Below are 17197 nucleotides of genomic sequence, written 5' to 3' on the forward strand. Positions count from 1 at the left end.
GATGGTTCAAGGTCGGCGATGAGAAGTTTCAGTTCGTTAATGTTCGCTCGGAGTCCACGCAGGTTCCACTGCAGGGCAAAGCAGCCGCCAGAGCGACCGTTCGTTGCAGATATTGTTGTAGATGATAAAGAAGAAGCAGATTCTCTTCGCATCTGCGCTCTTCGGTGCGAAGGGTCGGCTGTAAAAGGAGAAGGGGCCGTAGTTTCTGCTAGAGAGTGAGAAAAACTAGAACTTGCCTGTGGGACGTTTTGCCCCACAGTGCCAGCCGCTGTCGAAACCATTACACTTGTTCTACCAATACCGACAACAGCCGGCACTGCGGAAATGCTTTGTGTAATATTCGCTCGTCGTATGTTGGATGGTCCTTCTCCAGGGGATGGAAGTAACGTTTTGCGGTAACCTGTAAATATATCAGGCACAGCAGAATCTGCCAACGGATGGGAATATATAAGACTGACCTGTGGGACGTCTTGCCCCACAGTGCCAGCCATTGCCGAAACTACTACACTGTTGTTTCCAGAACTACCGGCAACAGCCGGCACTGGGGAAAGACTTTGTGTAGTATAGTCGACTGCTTCGTTGCTCGATGTGGTGTAAGAAATTGGTGCTGAATGGTTTTTTGTTGGCGTGAGTTCGATTCCATCTGTTTGTGTAGAGTAGCGGCCAGGGCACAGAAGGGCCATTCCTTCTCCCTGTTGTCTTTCTCGAGTTTGCTGAGTTATGATTACATTGTTGTTTCCATCGGCTACAGAGGTGAATTCACTATCAACGGGTTGGGGTAAGACGTCCCGGATAGTTCCTTCGACCTGCTGCACTTGCGTCGGAAGGGGTACTGCACATTCCCCTCTTCCGAACCGATTGCTCTCGTTGTCCGTGTTCGTGCGTGGGTTGTCATTATTATCCAAACGGTGTTGATGAGTGAAGTTATCGAATGTGTTGATTCTTGGATGTCGACTCCTCAGTCTCTTCGCTGCAGTACTCTACCTCGATGGGGCGCGACGTTGTTGCTGATCTCTTAGGAGGTGGGCTAGTTTCTGGTGACGTGACAGGTTTTCCGTTGTTGTGCTTCAGATGGCGTCCGCGCTTCGTTTCCTGAACTACAGGGAGTTATTCCTAGATCGGGTTGTTGGGCCTATTTGCGTATGAGCTGCTTTTTGTTCTCGATTATGGTGCGATTTTTCTTGGCTGCATTGCGACTGATTAGTGAGTTTTTGGTTGCTGATGACATTTTGTTGGCTACTACTTTGGTTGTTGACGTTACGCTGTTGGCTGGTGATGTGCAACTTCAGCTGCGTAATGCGGTTCTGCATCTGTTGCATTTTTTCGTCCTTTTGTCTACTTTCCTCGCGCATTTTGATTAGCTCATCACTTTTTGCTTTCAAGGCTGCTATTACTTCGTTCAACTTTTTCTCTATCGCTTCTACCTCCGATTCTTGTGATGCTGCCTGAGCGTAGCTACCTCTGGCTTGCAACTCAGCACGCTTTCTAGCTTCCGGAAAAGACACATTGTCGCGAACTTTTATTTGTATGACTTCGACCTCCTGTTTGTACACCGGGCATTGACGACTGGTTGGTCTGTGATTCCCCTTGCAGTTACGACACATAGGGGATTGTTCGCATCCTTCTTCTCCGTGGGACACACCGAGCTTCCTCAGTAGTTATAGCAGCATTTCGGTCCAGGGCAACGAGCGCGTGTATGACCATAGTTGAAACAGCCATAGCACAGCATGGGATTCGGAAAGTATGGACGAGTAGGAACATTGATTAGCCGGCCGACCAAAATATGTTCCGGATACGTGGTCTTACAGAAGGTAAGAATCAACGCAGGCGTGTTGACACGTTTTCCACCTTCATTCCTTGTAATCCGCTGTACACGGATGACGTTATCGGCGGCCATCTCCTCTAGGATGTCTTCTTCGGCCATGTGAATCAGTTCGTAGCAGGAGATAACGCATCTGCTAGTATTTAGACTCGGATGGGGAACTATCTCTACCTCTGTTCCGTCGATGAGTTTCGTTAACTTGAGGAGTCTTGCGACTTGGGCTGGATCTCTAACGCGGAGTGTGTATTTTGATCCTTGTGCTTCGGATCTAGCGCTTTCAATCAGTCCACCGGCACAGGCTTCAACTGACTTTCCAACAGTATACACGTTTGACGATAGCGATACACCATCTTTCCCGGTCAGCAGTAAGAATGTCAGTTCACCAAACTTGTTGGTCGGGTCCATATACGTTGGAACTCTTCGTCTGACTGACCCTCCCGGGTCGCCGCTACTAGCGGCCGGCATCACGTTCTACGTCGGGTTTACTCAGTCGGCAGCGGTCACCCGTTGCCTACCCCAAAATCAACATAAAAGGTCTTAACATAAAATAAACTACCTGTTTTATCCCTTCGACGTTAGTTTTCTGTATGTGTTCACAAAATTGTGTGCCGCACTGTGAATACACACTTACGAAAATGCACTGTAATACCCTTCAGATATCGATCGTTTACTTTCCTTCTACAGATAATTTGCGAATTCTCAGAAACTTTTCGCCACTTTTTTCTTTCCCAAAGGTTTCCTTTGGACGCACCGTCCACCACACCGCCAAAAAAATCAATGAAACCAGTCGTGCAGCCGGATGAATATGATTTGTTTTGTTTTGCACAGCCTTTGAAGCACAATCGAAATCACTTTTTTCCTCCGTTTTTTCACCGATTATCACCGGAATTTCACTGTTGGACTTTTCTATATTACTTCCCGCACTAGTCCGACAAGGGTTCGGCCGCGGCAATCGCGAAACACACGGAAAATCGCTTTTTTCGTCGAGACCGCGCAAAGTGGTAACCGTATCTGACGGTGTGTCGGAACGAAGTGAGTTTCACAAATGATATTAGAACTAACGATCATATTACTCATTTAATCAATTGTTGTAGAACGTGATCTTTCATACTTCAATAGAATTATTCAAGAAGATGTGATTTTTGCAATGAATTCCATCAAATCAAACGCCATCGGACTTCACATGTTACCGATAAAGTTTTTGAAAGCTGTATGTCCAATATTGATTAAGCCCTTCACTTTACTCTTCAAGTCCATTGTTACTATCAGTGTTTTTGCGGAATCGTGGAAAATTCGAAAATATTACCAATAAGGGAAAAAAATATTCTCTATGGAAAACCTTAGACCGATCAGTATCCTTTGTATATCAAAGGTATTTGAAAAAAATATTTTAATTAACATTTGCTATCTCATAGCCAGACATAACCTTCTGAATCAATTTCAATCCGGATATCGTTTGAAACATAGCACTAAAACGGCGATGATTAAAATACTCGACGATATTAGTTTTGTGATCGGCAACGGATATCCAGTTGTTCTCATTCTTTTAGATTTCTCCAAAGCATTCGATACCAAAGCATTCGAACTCTCACAGCATATTATGTCACAAATTGAAAACACAATTTGCTTTATCGGATTATGCTGTTGCCCTAATTAAATCTTATTTAAGTGCAAGATCTCAGGCTGTTTTCAATAATGGTATTTTGTCAAGTTTTAGTCCTATAATATCCGGAGTTCCTCAAGCCAATTTTATTCTCCCTGTTTAATATCGATTTACCGTGCACAGTAAAACACTGCAAAATCCATTTGTTCGCGGATGATGCACAGATATATTATACATGTTTGAGAAAAGTCAGAGCCGACTTATAACAAATTCACAAATGGTCTAAACGTGATATGCTATCATTAAATGCTAATAAAACAAAAGCAATTTCCATTTCAAATAACTCTTTCTATGATTTAATTAAACCATCATTGAAACTGAACGACGACGTTATTGAGTTTGGGTGCTGATTTGAAAATTATAGTAAACTGCGTTGTTGTTCAATATTGCACAAACTGTCAAGCACAAAACAACCAGATTATTTACACAGCAAACTAAATATGGTACGAAGCAATCTTTTTAAAGATTATAAACTACCGCGTTACTGTACGACTAAATACAGGAATTCATTTTTTTGTGAGGTGTAGGACACTAGAATTCTTTGGCTACATAATTTTCCATTGAAAAATCGTTTGTAGTTTTTTTTTAAAGGGTGTAAGAGTTGTTTAAATTAATTGTCGCTGATTCTACTGGAAAATTACTCGATGTAGCATGAAAAAACTGTACTCTTAAGTTAATATAAATTGATCAATAAATAAATAAACAAATAATTCACTGCAGCAAACAAAACAATGTACTAACTTTACTCCATTCCATCATGCATCACAAACTCAAACGAGAAGTCATAAATCAGCCGTGCAACAAATTATTACCAATTTGGCCTCAGTTTCAATTACACAATCGACGACCGAAAACAAAAACCGTAGGCGATTTCCGGCGTAAATGTCACCGCCGCCGGTGACAGCAGCGCAACAGCGACGAACCTAGATTTTTTTTCGCAATGGTTCACACACTAATCGCTTGAACTGAAGGACTTCTCTAGCTCTTTTTTTTGCGTGCAACGGAATGCGTCCGTGCACCTACGGTGTAAGATAATCCAGTTAGGCCCCATATGGCGGGTGACAGTCTCGGCTGGCCTCGATGCGGCGATTGCCGGCGAAGGGAGTCAACACCAGATCGGTTCAGTTTCCACCTCCGGACCAAGCTGGGCCAACAGCCGATAATCTCGCCCGTTCAGTGTGGGATTAGCATGGGCTGATAAGTTTAATGACATTTAATTTAGCGGACGATTTATTGGCACGCGAGAAATGTGCATCTGGAGATCGAACCGCGTGTCCACGATTGGCGGCGGCGATCGACAGCCACGGTGACGGGTTCAAATCTCAACTGACGACGAACCATCGAAAGGAGATTTTTTTCCGTTCACATCGAACTGGTAATGCTAATTATATTGTTTGCATTTTACGCACAGCAACTCGATAAATTAAATATCGATTAGTTTAATCGCTTGACGAGGTTCGAACTACCGCGACGGTCCCCCCACATATGGGTGGGCAATCTACAGAATTGACTGGTCAGAGGTTGAAACGGCCAGATAGCCGTAGAAGGAAACTAGTGGGTCGAAATTGCCCACCATATTGTCGGATCGTCGATGCTAACGACAGCCCGCTGGCAATTGGATGCAATTTACTAAGTTATTCGATATTTCAACGATATTATGAAATTTAAATTCCATTCCTGAGTCACATAATTTAAAAAAATGTATCGTGATTCCGGAGGAGAAAAAAATCTGGAAAATGTCATAGAAAATGTGCAGAGTTTAATTTACTGCACAGACAATTTCAATGAATAAATTACAATTCCATTCCCACCACGAATTATTCAAACACGTTACCCGACTCACGTGAAACAATCAATCATAAAATTAGCAATCATTAGCGCCTCCGATGCCGGGTCGTCCCATATAGTCGTATAGGTATGCAGGACCACAGACGGCATCGTATAGTTTTGCATTTGCGTTGGCAGACACATCGTGTCGTGCGGTTCACACACCTTCTTCTGGTCTGGGGAGCAGCCAGCAGGTCGCGCACGTTGTCTGACATATTGTCTGCCCTGTCCGATGTCTGGAAGTGTTAAGCCCACACATACCTCATTCTCATTCTCATACAATACACGACCTACCGGCAATGTGTAGTTGGCACTCCATGAAGTGAGTTGGGGTCCCGAATTCAATTTGATGTCAACAACATTCCTTATTATTATTACATAGGAATACGATTGGAATTAATTTGAAGTTGGAATACGAATGAAATTGGATTAAGATCATATTTCAATTGGAATGGAGTTAGATTTAATTGGAATTGGAATCAGTTTGGAGTGGTATTGGAATGGAATTGGAATTAGATTGAAATTGAAATAGGAATGCAATTAGATTGGAGTTGGATTGGTAATAGATTGGAATTAGATTGAAAATGGATTGAAACAAGATTTGAGTTGGATTGGAATGGGATTGAGATAAAATTGTAATTGAAATGGGATTACAATTGGATTGGAATCGAATTGGAATAAGTTGTTGGAAAGAAAAGTTGAAGTTGGATTTGAATATTTGAATAAGAATGGAATAAGATTGGAATTAGATTGAAGATGGATTGGTAAATAATTGAATGGAATTAAATTGTGATTGAATTAGAATCGAATTGAAATTGGATTGGAATTGCTTTTGAATAGGATTGGAATTAGATTGCAATTGAATTGGATTTGTATTGGAATTAGATTGAAATTGGGTTAGGATTAGATTTAAATTGAATTGGAACCAGTTTGGAATTGATTTGGAATGGGATTGCGATCTGGATTGGATTGGAATCAGTTTTGAATTGGAATGAAATTATTTTGGAATAAGATGGGAATTGGAATGGAAATTGATTAAAATTGGATTTAAATTGTATTTGAAGTAGATTGCAATTGGATCGGAATTAGTTTGGAATTGGATTGGAAATAGATTGGAATTTGGTTGAAAAAGGATTGGAATTGAATTGGAGATAAATTGGTATGGATTGAAATTGTAATAGGAATGGAATTGAATTAAAATCCGATTGGAATTGGAATGAAATTGTATTTGAATTAGATTGCAATTGGATTGAAATTAGATTGAAAATTGACTAGTACTAGATTTGAGATTGATTGGAATCAGTTTGGAATGGGATTGAAAATAGAATTTGGTTAGAATGAGATTTGAAACTGGATTGAAATCGAATCGGAATTGGATAGGAATTAAATTGCAGTTGGGTTGGAATTGGATTGGAAATATATGGGAATTAGATTGAAACTGGTACTAGATTTAAGACTGATTTGAATAAGTTTGGAATGGGATGGAAATTAAATTGAAAATGGAATTGGATTAGAACATTCGTAGCTTAGGAGGGAAAAACACCTGTCTAGGGTAATGGGGTCGTAGAATTAAACCCTACCGAAGGGGCGATTTACCCTCAAATACCTTTCCGAACTTAATCTATCACATGTTGTGCATATGCATAATCGAGTTTCAGACATAATAATTTATTGGATTAGAATTAGATTGCAATTGGATTAGAATCATATTGAATTTTGAATGGAATTAGATTGGAACCATATTGAAATTGGATTAAAAATGTTTTGGAGATAGATCTGGTCTGGATTGGAATCAGTTTTGAATAGGATTAAAATTGTTTTGGAATTTGATTGGAATAGGATTGGAAATTGGAATGGAAACTGCAATCGTATTAAAATCGAATAGGAATTGGATTTGAATTTGATTGCAAACAGGTTGGAATTAAATTGAAGTTGGATTGAAATTTGATCTAATTCGAAAAGGAATGGCATTAGGTTGGAAATAGATTGAAATCGGATGAGAATTGAATTGGAATAAGATTGTGATTGGATTAGAATCGGATTGGAATTGGATTGAAATCGCTTTTGAATTGAATTGGAATTAGATTGATATTAGGATTAGTTTTGAATTGAATTGAAATTGGAGTGAAATTGGATTGCAATTGGGTTGGAATTAAATTGAAGTTGGATTGTACTTAGATTTAAATTGGAATAGGAATGAAATTATATTGGAATTAGATTGTAATTTCATCATAATCGGATTGGAATTGGATTGGAATCGCATTTGAATCATTTTGAAATGGAATAGGAATGGGATTGGATTCACTTTTGAATTGGATTGAAATTGCATTGGAATTAGATTGGTATTAGATTGAAAAAGAATTTGATTTGAGTTTAAGCTAGATTGGTATTGGATAGGAATAGAACTACATTGAAGTTAGATTGGGATAGGATTGAAATTTTATTTGAATTAGATTGCAATTGGGTTTAGATTAGATTTAAATTGAATTGGAACCAGTTTGGAATTGGTTGGAAATGGGATCTGAACTGGATTTCAATTAGTTTTGAATTGGAATTAGATGGGAATAGAATTCAAAATTTATTGGAATAAGAATGGAAATTGTATTTGCAGTGGATTGCAGTTTGATGGGAATAGGTTTGGAATTGGATTGGAATTAGATTGGAATTTGATTAGAACTAGGTTTTAGATTGATTGAAATCAGTTTGGAATAGAATTGAAATTAAATTGAAATTGGAATTAGATTAGACTTACATTAAGATTGGACCCGATTCTAGGATTGGAATCAGATTGAATTTTGAACAGAACTAGATTGTATCTATTTTGAAATCGGATTAAAAATTGATTAGATCTGGACTGGATTGAAATCAGTTTTCAATAGAATTTTATTGGAATAGAATTGGAAATATATTGGGATTAGAATGGAAATAAAATGAAATTGGATTAAAATCGAACAGGAATTGGATTTGGATGAGATTTCAATCAGGTTGGAATCTAATTGAAGTTGGAATGGAATAGAAATGGAATTTGGTTGGAAATAGATTGAAATCGGATGGGAATTGAATTGAAATAAGATTGTAATTAGATTAGAACCGGATTGGAATTAGATTGAAGTTGCTTTTGAATTGGATTGGAATTAGATTTATATTGGGTTAGGATTAGATTTGAATTGAATTGGAATCAGTTAGAAACAGGATTAGAATGGGATTGGAATCTGAACTGGAGTAGAAACAGTTTTGAATTGGATTAGAGTTAGATTGCATTAGCATTTTAAATAGATTGGAATTGAAATTAATTAAAATCATATAAGAATAAGATTGAAATTAGACTGCAATTGAGTTGGAATTAAATTGAAGTTGGTTTGGAATTAGATTGAAATTGGAATAGGAATTGAATTAGATTGTAATTGGATTAGAATCGGATTGGAATCACTTTCAAATTAGATTTAAATTGGGTTAGGATCAGATTTTAATTGAATTGGAATCAGTATGAAATTGGATTGGAATCTGGATTCAATAGAAATCAGTTTTGAATTAGATTGGAATCGCATTTGAGTTCTATTGGAATTAAATTGTAATTGGGTCGGGATTAGATTTGAATTGAATTGGAAACCGTTTGGAATTGGGCTGGAAGAGATTGGAATAAGTTTTGAATGGGATTGAAATAGTATTTGAAGTAGATTGGAATCGAAAAAGATTGGAATTGAATTGGAAAGGGATTTGAATTGAATTAAAGTTAGATTGGTATCGGATGGAAATTGGAATAGGAATAGAATCAGATTGAAATCGGATTGGGATTGAATTGAAATTTTATTTTAATTAGATTGCAATTGGATTGGAAATAGATTGAAAACGGGCTGGAACTAGATTGGAGATTGATTTCAATCAGTTTGGAATGCGGTTGGAAATAAATCGGAATTGGAATAGGATAATAATTATATTTAAATCGGATTGGGAATAGGTTAGAAGTAGATCTGGACTGGATTGGAATCAGTTTTGAATGAGATTGGATTTGATTTAGATAGGAATAAAATTGAATTGTAATCCGATTGTAATTGGGTTGGAATTAAATTGAAATCAGATTGAAATTGGAATAGAATCGGATTGGATTTGGATTGATAGTTTTTTTTTTCAATTGGATGACAATTGGATTGGAAATAGATTGTAATTAGATTGAAAATGTATTGGAACCAAGTTTGAGATTGAATGGAATCAGATGTAAATGGGATTGGAATTGGAGTTGGGTTAGAATGAGATTGAAATTGGATTAGTATCGGATTGGAGTTGGATATGAAATAAATTGCGTTTTTGCGTCCATAGCAGTTGGGTTGGAATTAAATTTAAATATGAATGGAATCAGATTGAAATTGGAATTGGAATGAAATAAGTTTGATATCGGATTGGAAATGGATTGCAATTATATTGAAATTGGGTAAGAATTTAATTAGAATTAGATTGAAATAGGATTGTAAATAGATTGAAAATGAATTAGAACTAGATTTGGGTTTGATTGAAATCAGTTTGGAATCGGATTGGAATAGAATTGGAAATATATTGGGATTAGAATGGAAATTGATTGAAAAAGGATTAAAATAGAATAGGAATTGGATTTGAATGAAATTACAATCAGGTTGGAATCAAATTGAAGTTGGATTGGAATAGGAATAGAATTAGATTGAAATCGGATGAGAATTGCATTGGAATAAGATTGTAATTGGATTAGAACCGGATTGGAATTAGATTGAAATTGCTTTTGAATTGGATTGGAATTAGATTGATATTGGGTTAGGATTAGATTTGAATTGAATTGGAATCAGTTAGAAACTGGATAATGATTGATATGAGATTGGAATCTGGACCGGATTGAGATTGGAATCTGGACTGGATTGAAAACAGTTTTGAATTGGATTGATATTAGATTGCAATAGCATTTTAAATAGATTGGATTTCGAATGGAAATTGATTGAAATTGGATTAAAATCATATTGGAATAGGATTGAAGTTTGACTGGAATTTAAATTCTATTAGAATTAAATCAAAATTGGGTCGGGATTAGATTTGAATGGAATTGGATTGGAATTTTGGTTTTAGATCGGATTGGGATTGGATGTGAAAATGTTTGAAATTTGTAAAATTGAATTGTAATTAGATTTCAATAGGGATTGGAATTAAAATGAAGTTGGATTGGAATTAGATTGAAATTGGAATAGGAATGGAATTAGATTGAAATTGGATTGGAATCAGATTGAAATTGGAATAGAATCGGATTGGAATTGGATTGATAGTTTATTTGAATTAGATTGCAATTGAATTGTAATTAAATTGGAGATAGATTGGAATTAGATTGAAAATGTATTGGAACCAGATTTGAGATTGAGTGGAATCAGATGTGAATGGGATTGGAATTAAATTGAAATTGGAATTGGGTTAGAATGGGATTGGAGTTGATTGTTGGTTGGCAGTTGGTTTTTTTTGTGCGGGATGAACCACTGCGTTCATTGCAGTTGGGTTGGAAATAATTTAAATTAAAATCATATTGAAATTGGAATTGGAATGGAATAAGTTTGAAATCGGATTGGAAATGGAATGCAATTATATTGAAATTGGGTTAGATTTTTCGGAATTGAATTGAAATAGGATTGTAAATAGATTGAAAATGGATTGGAACTAGATTTGGGTTTGATTGAAATCAGTTTGGAATCGGATTAGAATTGGATTGGAAATAGATTGCAATTAGATTTTACGCAAATTTCCACAAGATTTTTGAGATTCATATATATTTTTTCCCCGACACATTCCCCGCGTCTATGATACAAATTCGGATGGAATGATTTCATATCATAGTTTCATCATTTCCTCGGGACGTGCCATTCTACAACTTTTGATGGACTAATTTTTACATCGACCTGCCCCCGTCCATATACATGTAAACATGTCCCCTCCAACTGGTGTGTTCGGTGACCCTCAATCTGCCGTTTCCAGCCCGTATCCGCAGCACTACAACTCAGCGGAGGAGCAGCGAGCACTCGTTTCCTCCTAATCTACATGCATATTTGCATACAGGTCCTCCACCCTGGCCAAGCAAACTTGTCATCGCAAAATCACTGTAACATTTTCATTACCGCCAGACCAAATCAAGATATCCAACGGCGTTTCGATGCGAGAGATTTTTGTGTTAACATTTCGCTAGTTAGTATTTTCTTTTGGCAACGAAGTGCTGCACTGGAAAACCGTTCTAGCCTCGTGGCTTCACAGCTAAGTGGGCGAACGAACATTGTCATTAAACACCCCTTATTGTGGTTGTCCACATTCCAACATCCATCCAATTTCCGCACCGGCAGCCACCGCCAAAAGTGCGATCAAAATCTGAGCAAAACGTTCCGCCCTGGGTCGACATATCTTTTATTTCGATCGAGCATGTCAAAGGGGCTGGCAAATCCTAACCTGGTTAATGGGTTTATAAATGTTTTATTTGCTCGCGCAGCCTTAGACTTTCATCAATTATCGTTAAGGTGTCGTAAAAGCTAAAGACTTGCACCGTTTTCTGACTTCTGTCAGCACCACTATCTGTCATTGGGGCGGCGAGACGGTGGAGCACAGAATTTATGAATCGTTACGATACGGTAGATGACTGTTTTGACAGATCCAGGTATGGGCTGTTCGAGAGCTGCGAGGTGGCGCAGAACCACATTCGACGACTGCTGAATATCGAGTGGGAGCACTTTTACATTTATGTGGCGTGTTTCAGAATCTTGGGAAAAAGGCGGCCAACCGAAGCCCTGCTACAGCTGATTGATGTCGGCGACCACCGTTTTGGTCCTCTGGCGATGTAGTATGCTAATCACGGGGCAATTAAAAGCTGCTTAACGCGGTGATTACGATTTTAATTAATGATCCATACTCACACGATCACCGTTCGCTGGAACTGCGTGACTTATGGGGGCTATTGATTGACCAATCGGTCTCGAGCAAGGTAGGGATTTGCATTTGTGGATCTAACTGGTGTTTACAGGTGTTACTGGTTAGCATCACACAGGTATCAATCATTATCCAACAAGCTCTAATTTTCTGTGATTGAATTCTTATCTCAATATAAACAACGTTAATGGCCTCAGCTTAGATAGATTGGTCATGTTTACTCAACAGAAGCACAACAGGCGGACCTCGAGTTAGAAACGTCTAAACCCAATACAGTCAAACCTCCATGAGTCAATATTGAAGAGACCATCGACTCATGGAAATATCGAGATGTGGAATTACAAATCCTCAGAAAGCTGTTTGAAAGGACCATCATAGTAACCCGAAAAATATGTTTTTAAATTGGCATTATTTGCATCCATGGCACGATATCGAGTTGTAGATCATCGAAACATGGGGGTTTGCCTGTATAATAATCCCCTACATAAAAAGATCAAAGTATGCTCTGTGCGTGGAATGGTAATATATTTGTTTTGGTTTTGGGATATGGTTTTGTTGGTTAAATCCTGCTACAGAAGACTGATTTGTTGCAATATTTCTTCTTTTCGCTTTCTCGCACAACAAAATTGTACCGAAAGGCTATCATTTCACTCCGAAAACGAACTTTTCATAGAAGCCTCGGAGACCCATAGTGGTATATACCAATCGACACAGCTCGTCGAACTGAACTAATGTCTGTCCGTCCGTGTGTATGTGTGTGCACAAAAGCTAAGAAAAACAACATTAGAACATAAGACAACTTTTCATATAGTAATTCTTACCCGATTTCTTACAACAAGTTTCATTCGACAGGGGGCAAAGACTAGTTGATCACTATTGAATTTTATATCGGTCGACCATTGCGTTTAAAAGTTATAAAGAAAATGGTACATCGAACCATCGAACCATGCGGGCAGCAGGGACTATGTCCATGGGCTTGACGATCCCTTCCCAGGCCATCTGCGAGTTGTGGGGCCTGCCTAGGATGTGGTGGGGTTTGACAGTGGGCCCTGTTAAATTCCTATAAAAAGCTGCATGTATCCGCAAGTAGGCCCCACCAAAGCGACCGTGTGCCGCTCAAAGCGCACAAGGCCAAGTTCTGGTGTTAGGTGGGACGCTAAACAGCCCTGACATGACGGCCCTTCGACGAGACAGGAGGTTTGCGCAGGCCCAATAAGCCGTCTAAAAAAACAATAATTACGAACAATTTAAGAGATAATGCGACTCGATATAATCAACAAAGACCTAGGCGACGAATAAAGGATCACGATTGGAAGCTTGGAACATAAAACTGCAAGCCGCTAGGTTTCGCAGGTTGCGACAGGATGATCTACGATGAATTACATCCCCGCAACTTCGACGTCGTGGCGCTGCAGGAGATTTGCTGGACAGGACAGAAAGTGTGGAAAAGCGGGCATCGAGCGGCTACCTTCTACCAAAGCTGTGGCACCACCAACTAGCTGGAAACCGCCTTCATTGTTCTGGGTAAGATGCACCATCGTGTGATTGGGTGGCAGCCAATCAACGCAAGGATGTGCAAGCTGAGGATTAAAGGCCGTTTCTTCAAATATAGCATCATCAACGTGCACTGCCCACACGAAGGGAGACCCGACGACGAGAAAGAAGCGTTCTACGCACAGCTGGAGCAGACATACGATGGATGCCCAATGCGGGACGTCAAAAAGGTCATCAGTGACATGAACGCACAGGTAGGAAGGGAGGAAATGTATAGACCGGTCATCGGACCGGATAGTCTGCACACCGTATCGAATGACCTTCTTTCCCCGCAAAAATATCCACAAGGCCACATGGAGATCACCGAACCAAGAAACGGAAAACCAAATCGACCACGTTCTAATCGACGGTAAATTTTTCTCCGAAATAACGAACGTCCGCACTTACCGCAGTGCGAATATAGAATCCGACCACTACCTTGTTGCAGTATGCCTGCGCTCAAAACTCTCGACGGTGTACAACACGCGTCGAAGTCGGACGCCGCGGCTTAACAATGGGCGGCTAAACGATGGTAGACTATCCCAAGAATACGCGCAGCAGCTGGAAGTGGCACTCCCAACGGAAGAGCAGCTAGGCGCAGCGTCTCTTGAAGATGGCTGGAGAGATATTCGATCCGCCATTGTTAGCATCGCAACCGCTGCACTTGGCACGGTGCCCCCGGATCAGAGAAACGACTGGTATGACGGCGAATGTGAGCAGTTAGTGGAAGAAAAGAATGCAGCATGGGCGAGATTGCTGCAACACCGCACGAGGGCGAACGAGGCACGATATAAACAGGCGCGGAACAGACAAAACTCGATTTTCCGGAGGAAAAAGCGCCAGCAGGAAGATCGAGACCGTGAAGAGACGGAGCAACTGTACCGCGCTAATAACACACGAAAGTTCTATGAGAAGTTGAACTGTTCACGTAAGGGCCACGTGCCACAGCCTGATATGTGTAAGGACATAAACGGGAACCTTCTTACGAACGAGCGTGAGGTGATCCAAAGGTGGCGGCAGCACTACGAAGAACACCTGAATGGCGATGTGGCAGACGAAGATGGCAGTATGGTGATGGACCTGGGAGAACGCGCGCAGGACATAATTTTACCGGCTCCGGATCTCCAGGAAATCCAGGAGGAGATTGGCCGACTGAAAAACAACAAAGCCCCTGGGGTTGACCAACTACCAGGAGAGCTATTTAAACACGGTGGTGAGGCACTGGCTAGTGCGCTGCACTGGGTCATTACCAAGATTTGGGAGGAGGAAGTTTTGCCGTAGGAGTGGATGGAAGGTGTCGTGTGTCCCATCTACAAAAAGGGCGATAAGCTGGATTGTAGCAACTACCGCGCAATCACATTGCTGAACGCCGCCTACAAGGTACTCTCTCAAATTTTATGCCGTCGACTAGCACCAATTGCAAGGGAGTTCGTGGGGCAGTACCAGGCGGGTTTTATGGGCGAACGCTCCACCACGGACCAGGTGTTCGCCATTCGCCAAGTACTGCAGAAATGCCGCGAATACAACGTTCCCACACATCATCTATTTATCGACTTCAAAGCCGCATATGATACAATCGATCGGGACCAGCTATGGCAGCTAATGCACGAACACGGTTTTCCGGATAAACTGACACGGTTGATCAAAGCGACGATGGATCGGGTGATGTGCGTAGTTCGAGTTTCAGGGGCATTCTCGAGTCCCTTCGAAACCCGCAGAGGGTTACGGCAAGGTGATGGTCTTTCGTGTCTGCTATTCAACATCGCTTTGGAAGGGTAATACGAAGAGCAGGGATTAACACGAGTGGTACAATTTTCAATAAGTCCGTCCAGCTATTTGGTTTCGCCGACGACATAGATATTATGGCACGTAACTTTGAGAAGATGGAGGAAGCCTACATCAGACTGAAGAGGGAAGCTAAGCGGATCGGACTAGTCATCAACACGTCGAAGACGAAGTACATGATCGGAAGAGGTTCAAGAGAAGACGATGTGAGCCACCCACCGCGAGTTTGCATCGGTGGTGACGAAATCGAGGTGGTTGAAGAATTTGTGTACTTGGGCTCACTGGTGACTGCCGAAAATGACACCAGCAGAGAAATTCGGAGACGCATAGTGGCTGGAAATCGTACGTACTTTGGACTCCGCAAGACGCTCCGATCGAATAGAGTTCGCCGCCGTACCAAACTGACAATCTACAAAACGCTAATTAGACCGGTAGTCCTCTACGGACACGAGACCTGGACGATGCTCGTGGAGGACCAACGCGCACTTGGAGTTTTCGAAAGGAAAGTGCTGCGTACCATCTATGGTGGGGTGCAGATGGCGGACGGTACGTGGAGGAGGCGAATGAACCACGAGTTGCATAAGCTGCTGGTAGAACCATCCATCGTTCACACCGCGAAAATTGGACGACTGCGGTGGTGACCTACCTCCATCTAAGCGATTGTATACTATTCCGCCGAAAAACATTTCGCGGTTTTTTTTTCGCGATACGACGTTCCGCAGAATGTACCAATCACCGAAAGTAATTACGCAGAATGCCATTTGGCCGAATTCAGTTAGAATAATTATCATAGAAATATTTATTTAATACTACTTTATTACATAGTGTTAGTGTTTTGTAATCTGGTCTAAATTCTTTTGGATTGTGGTTTAAAGCCATGAACGAAGACAATGCTTCCTTCGAATTGATGCATCGGCTTAGTATAAGGTGGAAGGAGTAGATACTGTCCTCTTTAAAAGAAGGCCTCTGCCCAATATAAGGCGAAGGGAGGAGATATTGCCTTCTTTAAATGAACTCGTTTGCTCGACATGAAACGATGATTCTTTCAATTGAAGCGTCTGCCCGGTATAAGGCGAAAGGAGGAAATTATGCCTTTTTGAAATGGACACGTTTGCTCGGTATAAGATGAAAGGAAAAATAGATGCATCTGCCCGGTACAAGCTATGAGAGGAAATAATTCTTTTCCGGCTGTCAGGTATAAACGGTTTGTAAAGGGCAATTAAATGTTCGAAAACTTTTTTTATTCTGAGAGGCCTTCCTTAGCCGTGCTAAAAAATGTCAATTTGCTAAACGCAATATTCCGCAAAACGACATTCCACGAAATGACTTATTCCGTCAAAAGTCATTCAGCGGAAGGATACAATTCACCAAATGACGTACCGCGAAAAGTTATTCCACGAAATGTTCTACCGCGAAAATGAATTCCGCAAAATGGTTTTCGGCGAAACGTTATACAATCATCTAAGCGGCTAGTGCCAGACGGTAGTCTTCAACGATCGTGTTTGATTAGTCTGCTATTAAGTTTTTACATCACCACCCATTAGCTGTAGGTAGATGATGTGCATATCTACATTTTTGAACCGCGCAATCCGTGAAGAATAAGACATTTTACATTGAAAATTTAAATCTTGTCCTTAAAAGGAATCTGGTGA

General features: G+C 40.3%; 1 protein-coding gene across 6 annotated transcripts in view; it reads right to left on the bottom strand.

The window, feature by feature from the left end:
- Positions 1 to 17197, bottom strand: part of LOC134212215 (cGMP-dependent protein kinase, isozyme 2 forms cD4/T1/T3A/T3B-like) — a 617973-nt gene that overhangs the window by 285223 nt on the left and 315553 nt on the right. The gene's annotated exons all lie outside the window — the stretch shown is intronic.

This window comes from Armigeres subalbatus, chromosome 2 (assembly GCF_024139115.2).
Source record: "Armigeres subalbatus isolate Guangzhou_Male chromosome 2, GZ_Asu_2, whole genome shotgun sequence".
Taxonomy (NCBI): Eukaryota; Metazoa; Arthropoda; class Insecta; order Diptera; family Culicidae; genus Armigeres; species Armigeres subalbatus.